We start from the raw sequence: 5,736 nt of genomic DNA on the forward strand, positions 1-5,736 counted from the left end.
AGTTTTTGGATTTCAAGTACTTAATGGTTAACTTGGCAGTTTGTATATCCAAAGCGATCTTTCTTCCTCTAGAATTTGTATGATAATCTATGTTACTATCTCTGTTTTTCTGGAATCATTCATGTTTCTATTTTGGTATGTTTCGAACTGATTGTCCCAGCTATCAAAGTTTTCGTAGGTGTTTGATGAATTAGTCCACTAAAAGCTTTGTGCTTCTTAGCCCCAGTTTTAATCATCATTCTGCTTCTGAATCTGTAGTCTATACTGTATAGATCTGAAGGAAGCTGCATGTTACTTGTTACACGCATCCTCTTCCTATTTCCGTGATGATTGTGGTAGGGTGTTTGGAGGATGTATTTCCAAATGTATGATTTAAGGATCTTAGAAACCTTCAGAAAGTAATCAGACTTAAGATATATAGAAGACGGACTATTTCTTGTTAATTGAAGCTACAAATGGAATTGATTGTTAGGTAATTTTATTGCTCATCCTTTGAAAAAGAACATGATTTTTAAGGAATGCGAGAAAGATTGAGAAAAACAATAATAAGAAATAACAGCAGTTAATCTATGAAAAATAAACTTTTTCTTACTTTTCTATTCATGTACTAGTTTCTAATCTCTACCCCTGTGGCATCTGTACCATAGAATCAGAAAAGATAGTATTCTGTAGCCAAATATGAAACCCAACATTACAGCCAGATAAGTCCACCTCTGTGATTCTTGCAGACCTTGCTGTCTTAAGAACCCGTCTCCATACAAGCTACATCCGGTTAAATCTTTCTGTAGGCATCTTGTCTTCCCTCGCTCACCTCCATATTCGTTGATCAGGAAACACTCAAATGGATACTTGAACAGGCTCAGATAATGCATGAATGTCCAATACTTGGGTATCCTATCTTTGTCGATAAAGTATCCTGAGAAGAGAAAAAATGACCCCATCAGTCCTGCTATAACTGATGTTCCCATGATGAAGTTTGGGACCAGCGCACTGAAACAAGCAACGAATGAGTTTGACATCAGCACCACCATCCACACCACAAGAGAGAAGTACAAAAAAGCTCCCAAATCTCCTCGTAGACCAGCTAGCCAATACACCGGTGTAGCGTAGAGTAGACTTACTGTGAGCAGAAAAGGAAGAAAAACAAGGGTGTTTGCTAAAACATAGGAACAAACTCTGTAGGCCCCTCTGGATGTTTCTCTCATTAGAATTCTCCTCTCTTGCAAGAATATTGGCAAGCCTTCGGTTGTAGAAGAAAGCAAGAAAGTAAGGATAAATGCGAAGAGCCCTAGTCGGGTTTGTAACTCTAGGTCCCCTTCACTATCTTCCTTCTTCAAGTAAAGTGTTCCAAGTACAATACTAGCTGCAACTGCTTGTATAATTCTTCCTGCAAAAAGTTGCTTTGTTCTGAATATGTTCTTGCAAAATCTTTCCCCAAGGATTTGAACTTCTCGATATCGAGAATTTGGGTAAGATGAACTCTTCCCTGTGCAGGATATAGGATTCAGACTTCTTGCCTTTGGCCTCTCATCAGCTTCTCTAGCTCTTCTCATTTCAGTTGACGACTGTATCCCCACAGCCAAGGTGCTCAAAACATCAATAGAAAACTCAAGTGCATTGACATGTGGAGGGATGTGATGGCCCACTGCTCGAAGCTTCCTGTCAAGAAGGCTTAGTGGACCATTGTGGACAAGGATGCCATCTGACAGCAGAACAACTCGATCAAGCAACTCTAGGATTCGAGAACCAGGCTGGTGAATGGTTATTACTATTGTCTTGCCTTGTCTGATTGCCAAAGTTTTAAGCATTGACATGATATTTAGGGCTGAAACTGAATCCAAACCTGAAGTTGGCTCATCTATAAGCAAAACAGAAGGGTCATGAACTAGCTCAACTCCTATAGATACCCTGCGTTTCTCCCCTCCAGAAATCCCATGATCTGGACCGCCACAAATCCTTGATTGCGCTACTTGATCCAGCCCCAGCTCATTCATCAACTTTCTTACCCTCTGAGCAGCTCCTTTTCTTTCTCCTGGTAACCTTAGAAGGGCACTATAGATGAGTGTTTCCTCAACAGTAAGAAGCGGAAATAATGCATCTTCTTGTGTAACATGCCCTGATAACCTCCGAAAGGATTTAGGTTCTAAAGGGCAGCTGTTGATAAGTACTTTTCCTGCATGTATCTTGCTTGGTGGGATTTTTGCTGCAAGGATTTCTAGCAGTGTAGTTTTCCCTGCACCACTTGGCCCCGCTATTGCTGTGACCTCCCCTGGATTCGCTTCAAAATTTACATCCTGCAAAATTAGCCTCGACGATGTTTCCTTATCCTTCTTATTAGAAAACCAACCAAAGTTATAATTTGAGGAGTTGTGGAGTTTGTATGAAAGGCTTTCAGTCTCAATTCTGTACGATGTTGTCCTCCGGCCTCCTGAATCCGGTGCCTTAACTGGGAGCTCCATAGATGGTAGAAGAAAGAGAGAAAATTGTTTAAGGAAGAAGGTAGTAGAGTAATCACAGAAGAATGCAGTCTAAGAGAGTAGAATAGATAGAATAATAAAAAGAAGATGAGCAAACTCACCAACTTTGGCTGTTTGTCTACTTTTTCTAGGTTCTGAAGTTAGTAAGCCAGTTTTACTTGTTTAAACATCGATTTTTCGACGCAAGTTTTCTTGTGAAACTCTTGAAGTTTTATTCAGGTGAGCTATATTTTGACTATGCAGGGTTAAAGTTTGTTGTAGCTTACAAATCTAATTTCTTCAAGTCTTCTGAAAATGTTAAATTCAAGTTTTTAATGCAGTTGTATCTTACTTCATACAGTTTTATGGGATAGTTGTGGAATTTTATTAATGAAAATCCTGACTTTGGTAAATGTAAACACAATTTTTTCTAACCAAACTGTTGCATAATACCAAGTCAATATCGTATCCATCTACAATAGAGTGAGAGCCTTTATATCAAACAACAAGTCAATAATGTAGAGTTTGGTTTCAGGGAATGAAATTTCTTATCAAATTCAAAGATATTTTGGTGTGTCATATACAATTCAATCATAGTATAATTGGAGTATATTAGTGTTAGTTGGTTAGAGCTCAAGTGGTTAGAGCTTCCCTCCCAATTTCAGGATATCCTGGGATCGATTCTCACCCCCGCCCTTGTGGCTCCTAAACACCAAAAAAAAAAAAAAAATGTATATTAGTGTTAGTTGGTCCAAATGTTTGTTACGTATCTTCCTCAAAAGGGGAAAATATTGTATCCATTCTGATGTGTATTCAAAAATAAAAGGATTGATACGCATAACATGGTTCGACGTAAATGAATCTGTATTGTTTGTTAATCAATAAGAAAATTTTGGGTTGTGATTTTGTGAATCACATGAACGCTCTTGCAATGAAACAAGCAAGCACAAAGATTAAAGGGATTATTGATCACTTTTAGTTTCAAGCAAGCTTGAACATTTGCAAGGCACGCAAGACATGCATATTGTATTGAACTATATGTCTGTACATAAAATTAAGACACTCGATTTAATTTACATACATTAACAATAAAAGCATCTTATTTGTCTATAGTATTCTACTCCCTTCATCCCCAAAACTTTGACCATTTTGGGTTGATTTCGCGGTTATTAAGAAACTTAAATAAAAAAAAATAATAATAATAATAAAAAAAAAAAAAACATATAGGAAAGATAAAATTACACGGGGTTTGTAAAAAAGTAGAGAGATAAAGTATTAAAAATATTACATGAAAAACAAAATTTTATATAGGGAAGCTAATTTTGCACAAATATTGTTGTAAATTGGTAGATATTTTAATGCAAATGAGTCGATCATTTTGGGACTAAAATTAAGATAAACGGGTCGAAGTTTTGGGAACGGAGAGATTATGTCTTATGACACTTTCTCATTATTTAACACTTATAGGTTGGCAGATTTACTAAGAACTTTAAATGAGCATAAGAAAATTCCTGTAAATAGTAAGGAGTCATCCCTTGAAATTTGAAATTTTGTTGAATCACAAAATAAAGATTGATTATTATTTTATATTGCTTCATACAAGATTTTACCTCACATATATATACTATTGTTCTAATAAATATAAATGTAATTGATCTTCACAATTCTATCCTTTTTAAGCAATCCATGGGGCTCTAGGATCATTTCATCAAATGGAAGCTACTTACAGAAGTTGTGTATTGCCTTAGTTCATACATTAACTTAATGGGCTTCTATTAAAGGCAAATTTCGTAACATGAGATAAATTAGGTAAACCAAATATCGTTTTGAATCATAAATACCAACATTATTACATTATAATTTCTTCTCCCATTTTAACGGAAATTAGTTACCTATTACACGCAATAATTCCATACATACAAAATTATACTTCGTAAAAGCTAAAGCTAACCAATAGTCACAATTGCATTGGGTAAATGATCAACTTGTCTTTGAGCGTGTTCGGCAGTTGCTTTTAGTGGTTATTTAATAAAAATAATTTGAAAAGTTGTCAATATAATGGTTGAAGTAATGTTGAGTTGTAGAGGTAACTTTTAAAAAATTAAAAAAATTAAAAAAAAAATAAAAATAAAAAATAATTAGCTTTTGAAGATCAGGTAGCTTTTAAATATTAGCTTTTGAAAATTTAATCTACAGCTTTAAGAAAAAATATTTATTAATCTATGTTATAGCTAATCAACCGTTACTTTATCGAACACTCATACCTTAATTACCTACCTTCATAGCTATATTTGTCGAACGCGCCCTTTTTTTATATAAACTATTTTTGTGCCCGTGCGATGCCTGGGTTGTTTATTGAATTTTAAAATAAATTTTTATTCTATATGTCAAATTTTAAAATACAAAATAAGTTAAGAATTATTATGTTTTTGTGACGATTTGCTATCTGACAGACATGTACTGACTAATAATAATGTCAGTGGAAATGTTCGATTGAATTTAGTACATTAAAAAAATATAAAAAAAAATTAGCAAAAAAATAAATGTTCAAAACCCGTTGGGTTGACCCGAGCCTAAAACTTTGGGCAAGGGTTGAACATTTTTTGACTCGTAACCTAAAGTGACCCAATCCGAGATAATTCATGACCCGATCCTAATGACAGGTCTACATAGTAGTATTAAAATTCTATGGATTGTGAAGTATGTTATTTTAACCGAGTTGTATATATTATAAATGAATATTTTACGTTTTAACATTTTAAGTTATAACATGCTAAAATTACGATATAAAAAATAAATTTTTATGATAAATTTTTTAGAATTATAACCTAATTTTTTTTAATAAAATTATAATGGAAAAATTAGAAAAAATAATCCCAACTTTGTTTAATTTACGTAGAATAATCCCAACTTTCGTTAATACTGGAATAATCCAAACTTTGGGGGGTCTTCTTTTTCTTCAATCTCAAACCGGTCAACAAAAGTCAATGACCTGTTGTAACAGGTTATGTGCCACGTGTCAAGTTACAATTGGTCTAAAAAAAAAGAAAAATTAAAAAAAATAAATTAAAAAAAAAAAACAAAAAACCCTTAATTCCCCTACCTGACAACCGTAACCCCCACCCCCACCACAACCTGCCACCGCCGGCCACGCAACCACCTCCCTTCCCCTGCCCCAACTGTGCGCCGCTTTCCCCCCTAACGCCCTGTGCCGGAGTTGCGACCCACTTCTACCCACAATTCCCTAATTTTCCAGTCGAAACTCCCTTTGAAACCACCT

At 34.9% G+C, this 5,736-nt stretch overlaps 1 pseudogene; it reads right to left on the minus strand.

The window, feature by feature from the left end:
* Positions 1-573: 573 nt before the first annotated feature.
* On the minus strand, positions 574-2,605 carry LOC145627139 (ABC transporter G family member 10 pseudogene; annotated as a pseudogene).
* Between the last annotated feature and the right edge of the window lie 3,131 nt (positions 2,606-5,736).

This window comes from Chenopodium album, chromosome 4, assembly GCF_948465745.1.
Source record: "Chenopodium album chromosome 4, dcCheAlbu1.1, whole genome shotgun sequence".
NCBI classification, from domain to species: domain Eukaryota; kingdom Viridiplantae; phylum Streptophyta; class Magnoliopsida; order Caryophyllales; family Amaranthaceae; genus Chenopodium; species Chenopodium album.